Consider the following 14,047-nt stretch of genomic DNA (forward strand, 5'->3'; position numbering starts at 1 on the left):
TAAAGGTCCCTTTAGGATCTCTTCTCAGAGACTCCCTAAAGGGAGAAGACCTTTCTCCTCCAGGAGAAAGATGGTAAAGATGAAGGTTCCCCAATGTTGAATAACATGTAGTAGGATAGTTTAGTCATTACTTGTAGACTTAGGGGTATTGTAGTCCTTGTACACATGATGCCCTATTTGGGCCTATATATACATCATTTAAATGAGGAGCTCCCCAGTGGAGACTCTCCATCCTCTTCACTCCTCTTCTTCTCTCTCTAACCCGAATCTCATTTCTAACATGGTATCAAAGCAAAGATCCATGGGAAAGAAGAAAGAAGAAGAGTCTATCCTCCTTCCACGCCATTCCGTCTCTCTCTTCTCATTTTTTATTTATGTTTCTTTTTGGGTTTGTCGCAATCCATAAACCCTCAAATCTCTCGGTATTTTCTCCACCCTAAAATCTCTCATCCCTTGTTTTTCTCCCTGATTTATCTCCCTCTCTTTTATGTGCACACCTCTTTCTCTGTTTTCTATTTACGACAACACTAGCAAATCCCTATTTTCTCTCCACTCTCTCTCGGCTATCTCTCTCTCAAATCTCTATCATGCGTCTATCTCTCTCGTGTTTTCCTTCTTTGACGAGACCACATCTTCCCTAAAATCTCTCCCTGTGATGTTTACTCTCTCTCTCTCTCTCTATTACTTTGGGTTTATCGTGACCTCCTAAAATCTCTCTCCCTCTCGTATACTCTCTCTTTCTATTTACGGCAAATCTCTCTCTCTCTCTCTCGCCGTAAATCACAGTAACAACTTCAACTAAAAAACCCTTTATTTTCTTTTTTCTATATTTTTTGTTTTTCGGCCTCTTTAGCTCTCCACTCAAAACTCCCACTCTCAACTCACAATACCAAATCCCCATTTTGGACCATACTTTCTCACCACCATCCCATTTGGGGAAGCCAAATGGCTCCCAATACACCCAAACTACCTCTTAAATCTTTTTATTTTCTCTTCTTTTGGGTTGTTATTAAGGCGCACACCAAGTGTTCGATGAAATGTTCGAGAGAGGTGTGGTGCCTTGTCTTTCTCCATTCCTTTGTGTTCTTGTCCAAGGTGCCTATTAAGTGTTCGATGAAATGTCTGAGAGAGGTGTGGTGCTTTGTTTGACTTCGTTTCATGGCAAGTTGAAGGCATCTGGCCTTCAACAGATGCCTTCAACTTGAGGGGAGTGTTCTCATGTAGTTTTTTGTACCTTTTGTTTAGGGGAGTGTTGTTCTTTTTCTTGATTTTGTCCTTTTATTTGTCTTTTCTTGAGGGAGTGTTGTCTTGGTGTTGCCTTCTTTATGTCTTTCCTTGCCTTTTCATCTCCGAGCTCATGTAGTCTCGCCCTAGGAGGAGTGTTGTTGTGATTCCCTTATGTTCTTGTTCGGTGATCTACCCATTTAGTCTTGTTGTCTTCTCTTGGCGTAGTTTTACGGATTAGTCTCCGGCTTTATGCCTTATCTCTCTTTTCCGGGCGATGACTTCCATATCCATCGTTGGTCTGCTTTCTTACAGGCAACGGTCTTTTCCCGTCGACCTCTCTTTTTCTAGACGATGGAGTCCCCATCATTGGTCGGCTCCTTTTCTAGCGACGATGTTCATGCCGTCGACCTTATCTCCAGACAATGGTGTCCCCATCGTTAGTTGGTTATCTTCTCCTTCCTTTTCTTCCTATTTTCAGGCGAAGATGTTCATACCGTCGAACTTGTTATCAGACGATGGTTTTCCCATCGTTGGTTGGTTATCCTCTTCTTCTCTTCTTCTTATCTTCAGGCGATGATTTTCCCGTCGACCTTGTCTCCGATGGTTTCTCCATCAGTGGTTCTCTTCTATTGGCATGGAGCAACTTAGCTAGTGTTCTGCTCGTCATGCTTTGCCGTTACTCATGTACGCACCTTTGGTGTGCCTTTTTTGCTCGATAGATCGTTGTTATTCCCTTGCCGAAGTGCACGGTTCGATCCTTCATAGTTCTGGACTTATTTGCCGAGTTCTCATTCAGGAGGAGACCTGGTTGTGACTACTCTCGACGTAGTACAACTTCAGGGGGGAGCTGTTCCTTTTTTGTGGCCACTGATCTCGACAACCGCACTCTCATGGTGGCCTTTATCTTTTGTGATGATTTTCATTATGTATTCACCGCCGGCTTGAGGAGTGTTACCAAGCTGTGTGTATGAGCTTATTGTACTTTTATTGTATGGTCTCTTTTTGTTGTACCTTTTTTGTTGTTGTAATCTCTTTTGTAGCAAGCTGAAGTTCCATAGTATATACACTCCAGCTTAAGGGGGAGTGTTTAATAACATGTATTAGGGTAGTTTAGTAATTACTTGTAGACTTCGAGGTATTATAGTCATTGTACACATGATGCCCTATTTGGGCCTATATATACATTACATGAGGAACTCCCCAGTAGAGACTCTCCATCCTATTCACCCTTCTTCTCTCTCTAAGCCTAAGCTCATTTCTAACACCCAAAAAAGGAAGACGAAATAAAATCTCTTTAGAATCTCTTTCGAGAGAATCTCTAAAGGATCATTTATCTCTTCTCAGAGACTCCCTAAAGGGAGACCTTTCTCCTCTAGGAGAAAGATGATAAAGATGAATATTCCCCAAAAGGAAGATGAAAGAAAATCCCTTTAGAATCTCTTTCCAGATAGGTCCCTTTAGGATCTCTTCTCAGAGACTCCCTAAAGTGAGAAAACCTTTCTCACGAGAGAAAATCCCATTAGAATATCTTTCTAGAGAGTCCCTAAAAGTCCCTTTAGGATCTCTTCCCAGACACTCTAAAGTGAATGTCTTTCCTAGTATTTACATGTCCTAAACGATGATGCCATAAAGATAAAGAATAATCCAAAACATAAGCAAAGACATTCACTTTAGATTTGATCTGCACTTTAGATTAAGATGAAGGTGGACCGGTTGGATGGGTGTGGGCCAAATGGTTCGTAGGCCCATCAAGCCGACCGGTTGCGTTGGGCTTCGGTTCGGGCCTAACGGTCGGCCCAACGGGCCCATAACTCCAACGGTCAAAGGGTGTGATCAAATGGGTTGTGTCCCTTCCCCCAACGGTCAAGTGCCAAGGGGGTGCGATCCACACCATAGATGGTTGATCTAACGATGACTGGGTTGGAGAGAGGTTTTACTCAAACCAACAGTCACATCTAGGATCGATCAGGACCGTTCAATATCAATGGGTGCGATCTAACGGTCATATTTCAAACATTCTGGAAAGGTGCCCTGTAGAGGTGTTTTTCACACTGAAAAGACACCAGGTGGTCTACAAAATGTGCAAAATTCGGTCATTTCATATAGAAAAACGAATTGGAAATTCTGACAGACTTTACACTCTCTTCTACACTCCTACAAAATCCCCAAGTATTTCTACATACTGTGTTTCTTTTGTTTACTGTTCTAGATACTGTTTTTCTGCAGAAACATTATCTAGAAATTTCTCTAAGGCTTGAAATTTCGGAAGGGCATTTCGGGTTTGATTCCGCTAGTGCTACGCGTCATCAAACATTAGTAGGGCTTCCCTACTAGGCTTCATTGTATCTTGGAGGCCATTCGCGGATCCCCTTTGCACACTACTAGTGGGGGCGAATCTTGTCTTAAAAAAAGTGATATCACGCCTTGAAGCAACAAGTTTCTGTTTTCTATCAACAACAGTACCCTCAATTTTTCAACAATCTTAAGACAAGATTTTCTACTATTGTTTCAATGGCACTTTATTCGGTTCGTCAAATGACCCAAGACTTTGTCAAACTCGAACGTTTCGACAAAGGAAATTTCAAGCGCTGGCAGAAGAAGTTGCACTTCATTTTGACATCACTCAAAGTGGTCCGGGTTCTCACTACTCTAAAGCCGTCAGCAAATGAAAATGAAACTTTGGCGGAGGCTCGTGCAAGGATGAAGTGGGAACAGGATGACTACATTTGCAAATGGCACATCCTAAACGCTATGTCAGATACACTATTTGACATATATCAAGGCATGGGATCAGCAAGTGAAATCTGGAATGCACTTGAAGCCAAATACTTGGCGGAAGATGCCAGTAGCAAGAAATTCACCGTGAGTCAATTTTTAAATTTTTAAATGGTAGATGATAAGTCTGTTATTGATCAATTACATGAAATACAACATGTAATTAGTCAAATTCATTTGCAAGGCATCCTTCTTGATGATTCCTTCATTGTCCCTTCAATTATTGACAAACTTCCACCAACTTGGAAAGACTTTAGAAAAAGTCTAAAACACAAGAAAGAGGAAATGTCTATTGAAGACTTGGCTCAATGCCTCAGGATTGAGGAAGAGTCAAGAATCAGAGACAAGAAAGAAAATGAAACTGTATCCTCTAAGATCCATTTGGTGGAAAATGTCAAGAATTCGAACCAACAAGGAAAAGGCAATTGGAAGAGAAACAAACACCCTGAAAAGAAGACTAATAAGAATAAGAAAAGAAAGGGTGCTTGTTTCAACTGTGGCAAACCAGGTCATTACAAGAGTGAGTGCCGACTTCTTAAGGATAAGAAGTCGGGTGCACCAACAGACAAAGAAAAGTTTATCGCCATGATTTCAGAGGCAAATATGCTTGAAGATGGCAATGATTGGTGGATTGACTCTGGTGCGACGATGCATGTCTGTAAAGACAGGAACCTGTTTTCAACTTATGAAATAGTTGAAGATGGAAGCGTGTTATGCATGGGAAATTCGTCGACAGCAGAAGTCAAAGGGAAGGGCAAGGTGGAACTTGAGTTCACATCCGGCAAGCGACTCACTCTAACCGATGTCTACCATGTACCAGAAGTTAGAAAGAACTTAGTGTCTGGAAGCATTCTCAACAAGAATGGCTTCAAACTTGTATTTGAATCTGACAAGTTCATTCTTTCTAAGGGGGGTACTTTTGTTGGGAAGGGATATATGTATGAAGGGATGTTCAAACTTAATATCAATAAAGTGAATGTCTTTGCTTATGTTTTGGATTCTTCTTTATCTTTATGGCATAATCGTTTAGGACATGTAAATACTAGGAAAATGAATGATATGGTTAAGTTAACCTTAATTCCTAAATATGAAAATGATTTAGTAGATAGATGTAAAACATGCATGCAAACCAAGATAATCACTAAGTCATTTCCTAAAGTAGATAGAACTTCTAACTTGTTAGATTTAATTCATAGTGATGTATGTGACATACATAGTGTTCCCACAAAGGGAGGTAAAAAGTACTTTGTTACATTTATTGATGATTATTCTAAGTACTGTTATGTTTATCTACTTAGTCATAAAGATAAGGTTTTAGAAAAATTTAAGATTTATAAAACTGAAGTCGAAAACCAATGTATAACAAGCATTAAATGTCTCAGATCAGATAGAGGTGGTGAATATCACTTTCCTCATTTCTGTGAATCAGTAGGCATAGTCCATGAAACTTCTGCCCCTTATACACCACAACAAAATGATGTAGTAGAAAGGAAGAATAGGACACTTACTGAAATGATTAATGCTATGCTTGCTAATTCTGGTTTAAATAAGAGTTTTTGGGGTGAAGCCTTACTTACGGCTTGTCACATTTTGAATAGGGTACCTAGTAAGAAATCTAATATAACCCCTTATGAATTGTGGAAGAAAAGAAAACTAAACTTAAGTTACCTTAAAGTTTGGGGTTGTAGATCTATAGTTAAAGTCCCTAAACCTAAGTTAAGAAAATTAGGTGAAAAGGGTATTGAGTGTATCTTTTTGGGATATGCTAGTCACAGTAAGGCCTATAGGTTCTTAGTTATAGAACCTAATGATTTCATAGATGTCAATATCATAATTGAGTCTAGCGATTGGAGCCTTTATTTTTTCCAGATTTGATCTGCACCGTTGGATCAAGATGAAGGTGGACCGGTTGGATGGGTGTGGGCCAAATGGTTCATAGGCCCATCAAGCCGACCGGTTGGGTTGGGCTTCGGTTCGGGCCTAACGGTCGGCCCAACGGGCCCATAACTCCAACGGTCAAAGGGTGTGATCAAATGGGTTGTGTCCCTTCCCCCAATGGTCAAGTGCCAAGGGGGTGCGATCCACACCATAGATGGTTGATCTAACGATGACTGGGTTGGAGAGAGGTTTTACTCAAACCAACAGTCACATCTAGGATCGATCAGGACCGTTCAATATCAATGGGTGCGATCTAACGGTCATATTTCAAACATTCTGGAAAGGTGCCCTGTAGAGGTGATTTTCACACTGAAAAGACACCAGGTGGTCTACAAAATGTGCAGAATTCGGTCATTTCATATAGAAAAACGAATTGGAAATTCTGACAGACTTTACACTCTCTTCTACACTCCTACAAAATCCCCAAGTATTTCTACATACTGTGTTTCTTTTGTTTACTGTTCTAGATATTGTTTTTCTGCAGAAACATTATCTAGAAATTTCTCTAAGGCTTGAAATTTCGGAAGGGCATTTCGGGTTTGATTCCGCTAGTGCTACGCGTCATCAAACATTAGTAGGGCTTCCCTACTAGGCTTCATTGTATCTTGGAGGCAATTCGCGGATCCCCTTTGCCCACTACTTGTGGGGGCGAATCTTGTCTTAAGGAAAGTGATATCACGCCTTGAAGCAACAAGTTTCTGTTTTCTATCAACAACAGTACCCTCAATTTTTCAACAGTTCTTTGGTTGTAGTCTTCATATTCTTTGTCGATCCTTTTAATAAAATGCAATTGTTCGCACTAAAAATATTAAATACCGACCTCTTCTGCAACTCCATATTAAATCCTACATACAAACACTTCCATGTGTACAGAAGCACCACCAATATCTGAGAAAAAATTACATCCAACATAAGTTTGTGCCATCCATAGCAATACATGTCTTTTGGGCAATGGTTATCAACTTCTCCAATCAACTAGCCTATATTAGATTTTCTACAAAGAGAAGGTGAAGGATTTATTATGAGGATGAGGCTAGCAATGCTCAACAGGGAATAGAACCAAATGTCATTTTCTTCGTGGTACTGCAAAATTGTACTTACATAATGCACACACCCATTACAAATATTAAACAAGCATTTTCTGCTTCAAGGGAAGAGAGAGTTTCGTATCTGCATTTTCTCTGCCGAGAAAAATGAGTTACCTCTCCCTCCATAGCTTCTGTAAATTTTATTCTTGTACCGCTTCCAAAGCTGTTGCAGTCGGTGTTGCCACCGCTCAGCATTGACGTATTCTGGCAACTCTCAGCTATTAAGGTCATTCATGCAGTACAACATCTTCAAGCTCTTCGGCATATGGATCATGGAAACACTGTGGCGATCAGAGATATAATACCACTGTCTCATCAGGAGACATTTAATGATGGTGACAATGCTATGAGCCAATGATACTGACCTTCATCAAATAATTTGCTCCAACCAAGTTTTATCAGAGTAGCACTGTCAATATTTCCAGTATCAGATCCTCTGAGGATTGAAATATATACATTCTGCAAATGTTCTTCACAGGGACTTAAAGCCAAGCAACCTCCTCCTGAATACAAATTGTGATTCGAAGAACTGTGATTTTGGACTTTCTCGTAGTACCTCTAAATTGGATTTCATGACAGAGTATGTTGTTACTAGATGGTATTGAGCTCAGAGATGTTGCTTAACTCGTCAGAGTATACCTCAGCATTTGATATATGGTTTGTGGGCTGTATTTTCATGGAGTTGATGGTTCAGAAGCCTTTATTTCCTAGGAGAGATCATGTGCATCAGTTGTAATTACTAATGGAGCATATTGACATGCCGATGAAGACTGATTTGGGTTTCTTGAATGAAAAAGCAAGAAGATACATTTGGCAATTTCCTCGCCGTGCTCAACAATCATTTATTGAGATGTTTCCAAATGTTCACCTGTAGCTATTGTTCTTGTTGAGAAGGTATCAACATTTGATCCTAGGCAAAGAATTACTGCCGAAGAAGCCCAATACTTCCCTACCAGTCTCTCTACATGATATTAGTGACGAGCCAATCTGCTTGACACCCTTTAGCTTTGACTTTGAGCAGCATGCATTGACAGAGGAATAGATAAAAGACCTGATCTATTGACAGGCAATGGCATTTAACCATAAGTATCACCAGTAAAGGTTTGTGGTTATCTTCTCGTTGGCTTCTTGACTCGTGCAATGCATGTCGTGTATGTTGCAGTAAATGGTAATTTATTTGTCAAGTAAATAGTTTTTTTTTTTAAAAGCCAGGTCTGGTAAATCTAAATTTGTATGATTTGAAGGGTATGGGGACCCTAGGTGGATTGTATGGGTGGTTGATGAATTTGAATTTTCAGCAACACTTCAAAATTTGAAGTTCAATTGAAGGAAATAAGTTCTGTTCAAAAAAGCATTTTTTGCTTCAAAAACATGAAATCTAGAAAAGTAAATATAGCATATATCACTGACAATGAAAATGTATTGAAGGCATGGCATGGATGTAGCAGAAGTTTGCCTAAGATATGGATTCTACAGTTGGAAAAGGAACACTTGGATGCGGGTACAACATCCATCTTGAAGTCCGAGGCTGATGTACATAGGATTTTACACAATTAGCTTTGTAACACTAAATTTATGGTAAATGGTAATCCTCACTTCAAAAGATTGGGCCTAAGTAGTTTAGGAAAGAGTTGAAATGCATACAAGCACATTAATGCCAAATATGAGGTAACATGCAATTTGTTGCAGGCTCCAGAGAATTCAAGTGGATCCAAGATGATTCTTCTTGAATTCCAGTACTGGATGCTTCACCATAATAGCTTAAAATGGGGTTACAATTGGCTCTTCATTCAACACAACGCCTTTCCCTTTGCCTGTTGGCATGAACTTACGAATCAATTCTAGAATTTCATGATCTTGGCCACCTGACTTGATCAAACCCAATAACATAGATAAAGTGCAGTCATGTGCTGCAAAGCCTCTCCTAACCATTTCACCGAGAAGCTGCACTGCCTTAAGGGTTTCATTTTTACGAAGAAGCCCACGAACTATGATATTAAACGTGAAGTCATCTGGCGAGTGACCCTTTTCTTCCATTTGCAAAAACAGTACATTAGCTTCCTGCAACATCCCCTCTTTACAAAGACCATTAATCATATTGTTATATGTCCTAACATCAAGCAACAAACCTTTAGCTGGAATGGCATTAAAAAGATCTGTTGCATCTTTAATTTTACCAGATCTACACATTCCGTCAATAAGGATGTTCAAAATTTGGGTATCAGGATCAACTCCTCTGCTTTCCATGCCGTGAAAAAGCTCCATCGCCTCATCAAGACACTGGTTTTTGCACAGACCATCCAAAAGTACGATGTATGTGACGATATTAGGGCTTTGACCATGACTTTGCATATCATTGAAGAGACACCTGGCACAATCCATCTATAAGAGTGTTGTAAATAGCTATATTGGGTGTCAATCCCTTGCGAAGCATTTCTCCAAGGAGCCGCAGAGCCTCATCAACCCTAAACTTCTTGCAATAGCCATTGACCAACACTAAGTAGGTAACAACACTAGGCTCATGACCGCTATTCACCATGAAATCAAAGAGGTTCAGTGCCATGTCAATTTGGCCTATCAAGCAGTATCCATCCATCAATGTATTGTATGTGATAATGTTGGGGTTCTCACATCTCTGAATCATCACTTCCAATAGTCCATGTGCTTTTGTGACCATTCCTTGTTTGCAAATAGCATTCACAAGTATGTTGAAAGTTATCACATCTGGAGAAACATCTCGATCCACCATTTCATTGAACAACCCCACGGCTTCTTCCCATCTGTTTGAATTGCAGAGGCCATGAATCAGGGAACTATAAGTGATAACATCTGGAGAAATGCCCTTACAAATCATTTCTGAAAAGAGGGACATTGCTTCGTCCACTTGGCCCACCAAACAGTATCCATCCATCAATGTGCTATATGTGACAATGTCAGGCTTCTCACCTCTTTGAATCATCAATTCCAATAGTCCATGTGCTTTTGTTATCATTCCTTGTTTGCAAATAGCATTCACAAGTATGCTGAAGGCTATCACATCTGGAGAAATATCTCGATCCACCATTTCATTGAACAACCCCACGGCTTCTTCCCACTTGTCTGAATTGCAGAGCCCATGAATCAAGGAACTATAAGTGATAACATTCGGAGAAATGCCCTTACTAATCATTTCTGAAAAGAGAGTCATTGCCTCGTCCACTTGGCCCACCAAACAGTATCCATCCATCAATGTGTTGTAAGTGACAATGTTAGGCTTCTCACCTCTCTGAATCATCACTTCCAATAGTCCATGTGCTTTTGTTATCATTCCTTGTTTGCAAATAGCATTCACAAGTATGTTGAAGGTTATCACATCTGGAGAAATGTCTCGATCCACCATTTCATTGAACAACCCCACAGCTTCTTCCCACTTGTCTGAATTGTAGAGGCCATGAATCAAGGAATTATAAGTGATAACATCCGGAGAAATGCCCTTACAAATCATTTCTGAAAAGAGGGTCATTGCCTCGTCCACTTGGCCCACCAAACAGTATCCATCCATCAATGTGCTGTATGTGACAATGTTAGGCTTCTCACCTCTTTGAATCATCACTTGAAATAGTCCATGTGCTTGTGTGACCATTCTTTGTTTACAAAGGCCATGAATCAAGGAAGTATATGTGAAAACATCTGGTGAGATGCCCTTACAAAGCATTTCTGAAAAGTGATTCAGGGCCTCTTTAATCAGTCTCTCTTTGCAGAGACTATCAATGATTGGGCTATACACAAAGTTGTCAGGCTTATATCTTCCCTTCTCCATTTCTCTTAGCAACCTAATTGCCGAACCAGTATCTCCCATCTTGCAAAGACTGCCCACCAGAGTGCCGAATGTGACAGCATTTGGTTCATGACCGGATTTCAGGATGCTACCAAGAGAAGCGAAACCCAAGTCTACTCTATTCATACAGCAATAAGAATTAATTAAAATGTTCAGTATGTAAATATCAGGATCCATTCCTAGCGAATTCATCTTTCCACACAGAGAAACAACAGCAGAATAATGTTTCATTCTGGCAAGAGCCCCCAGCAAGTGATTAAAAGTCAAAATCGATGGGAAGGGTTTGGTGGCAACCAAACGATCAAAGAAACCCAATGCATCCTTCAAACTAATACCAGACCTTGATTTACACTGCTTCTCCACGAAAGTTGCGAACTGGGTTGGGCTCCAGATTTCCGATTTTGATTTCTCATTGTGTAAAATCTCAGAATCAGATAGAGTAGAAAGAGGAGGTGATGGTGGAGAAAGCATACCCTTTTGATGAATCAGAGCACCAAAACTCCTCCTTGCAGATTTTGTGAATGAGGAGGAAAAAGCAGCAGCAGAGGCAGCTCCCATCCCCATTAATTGTTATCTGAACTGTGAAGACGAAGGTCTATCTTTTTTGTAATAAACCCTAAACCCACACGCGCGCGCACACACAGAGAGAGGAGTGCTGACTCGTCCCATTATCAAATCGCATATAACTTCTTTTTTTTTCTGGAAAAAGGAAAAATTGTCGATCGGTGACACAAAAATGCTAAAAAAGTGGATGGGTGACACCATTTTGAAAGCTTGTGAACGGAGGTCGAAACACCTTTTTCTTACGTGACCTTTTACCCAAATACTCCTCATGGCAAAAAGAACACGTTAGAGTAGATTTTTCTCCCTCTTACTTTTCACCTACCAAAATGTACTGCCAACCTCTTGCAGAATTGTCCATTAACGCCTGAAACCCACGAAGTGTAAGTGAAGGTTAGTAGCTTATCTACTCTTAGGATTTGTGCTTCCATTAATGCGTTTGAACCATGTCTTTAGTATGTGATGATAACCCTGTTTTTATTGTGATTGATAACCCTATCTTATAACCCTTTTAAAATGGTGACTTAGGGCTTGTGCTTCTATTATCTCTGAAACTGTTCTTATAGAGTTGCTACAAGTGAGTTGAATCACTTCTAGAGTTGGTACCCTACTAATAAAGTTGGTACTAGTGTTTGATGACCCGAATATAGATGGTTTATGTAAACCCTTTTGTACATGAATCACAATTTTTTGTACTTGATAATCCCTTATTTGTTGTTGGTAAGTCCCATATATTTACCTAATAAACCTGTTTTGACACTTGATACACCTCGGAGAGACTTGGTAATCCCATTGGAGGGGGTTGAAAAGCCCTTGTACATTCTTGATAATTCCCCTTTTACTTACTTGGTAATCCCTTTAGGTACTTGAAAACCCCCTTGTGTAGAGAATTGAAAACCCCTGATTGACTACTTGAAACCCCCCTTAGGGACGTGATAATTCCCTTAGAACACCTTATATATTGACTTGCAAACCCCCCTTTAGAGTTCATAACCCCATTTATGAACTTGGTAACCCATTGTGTACACTTTAATAGCCTTCAAAGAGAGATGAGAAGGCCATTTAGCAACAACTTGATAACCCCTTTCAGAGGCTTGATAAACTCTGTTTAGAACCCCTGTTTACAATTTTAGAAAAATGTCCAAAACATTGGTCTATCTTCTTTCACACTTTGAGAGGGATTTGAAGGATGATGTTTCATGGGAATATGTCGGGGGGAAGAAGACATTGTTATCGGTCAACCGTAGAATCAATTTCGACGAATTTAAAGCTGCAATCCAAAGAAGAATTAGTGTTACACAAAGACAGGTTTCACTATCGATAAAATGTCGATATGTTGTTGATCCATATATAGTCACTTTAATTGACGTCGATGACGATGATGTCCTCCAAACAATATTTGTACTAGTAGACCCTCTCTTAATCGTAGCATTCATTCTACTTCAATTCCATCCCAAAAATGTCCGCGTTTTGAAGTGGACTTGCAAAAAGACTACGAAAGTGAATTTGATGGGAGATATGTAAGTGAAAATATGGGAGGTGCTCCAGCAGAACCCGGCATAAGGTATTGTAGTTATTTGGCAATCTTTCAAGACTTCCACATTTCGATTTATAAATTAATCATATAGATTGAAACTGATTATATATTGTCGAACTATGCAGGTCTCAAATTGACTTAAATGAAACATTGGCAAGTGGTTTGCATGCCAACCATGTTACTGGAGGTATCGATGACTTCCAAAATGTGGAAGATGTTGAAGTGGACTTCAGTAATATTTTTAAAGATGGTTTCTGTGTGAGGGGTTTAGATTTAGAAGAAGAAAGAAATGATGATGATAAAGATGATGGTAGTGATGATGATTACGATGATGATGATGAGGAGGAGGATGACGATCATGGAAAGATCGGTGTTAGTCCATGCGCTCAGCCTATCAGTGCAGATTCTCCTATCAGAGGGGTTCTCAACCGGTTCCGACTGACAGTAGTTGGCCAATGGAAGGAGATGGGATGTTTGTTGGGATCTCATTGCCAATTACATGAATTGGAAAGTGGCGGTGGAAGTTTATCTCATTGCTAAAAGGAAGGTCTACACCATTCGTCGTGACCCTCCTATGGCTTCGGATCCCGCCTATGAGCAGTGGAAAACGGATGATGCTCATATCCATAGTTTACTCTGACAGAGTATGATTCCACAGATTTCCGGGACTATGATGCAGCTTCCTACTGCAAAGAGGATTTGGGATCATACTGCGGTTTTGTTTTCAGGTGTGAGTAACCTCCCCGTATTTGTGCCACATATTCTGAATAGATGCATCTTCGGCGTGGTGACACCCCTCTTTCTACATAATATGGCCAGTTCGTCTCTCACTGTCAGCAGCTCGACGTTTTCATGCCCTTGGGCTCTGTTCACTTGTTTTCCCGCTGTAGCAAAGGAAAGGAATCTGACGTGGCAAAATGGAAAGGAAAGGAAAAGAAACTGTGATAAACATAAGTTATAACATTTCCACCTAACTCATACACCCAAAATATAGATAAACATCACATAGTTCATATATAAACGGTTCAACGAAAAATAGATAAACATCACATAGCCAAACAGTGCAGAATGCGCCCCAACATCTCCACTCAGTCCATCTCGTCC

General features: G+C 40.1%; 1 pseudogene; it reads right to left on the bottom strand.

The window, feature by feature from the left end:
* Positions 1–8,789: 8,789 nt before the first annotated feature.
* Positions 8,790–11,409, bottom strand: LOC143888699 (uncharacterized; annotated as a pseudogene).
* Between the last annotated feature and the right edge of the window lie 2,638 nt (positions 11,410–14,047).

This window comes from Tasmannia lanceolata, unplaced genomic scaffold (genome assembly GCF_043159265.1).
Source record: "Tasmannia lanceolata isolate RefF3 unplaced genomic scaffold, GAP_Taslan_0.1 ptg000012l, whole genome shotgun sequence".
NCBI lineage: Eukaryota > Viridiplantae > Streptophyta > Magnoliopsida > Canellales > Winteraceae > Tasmannia > Tasmannia lanceolata.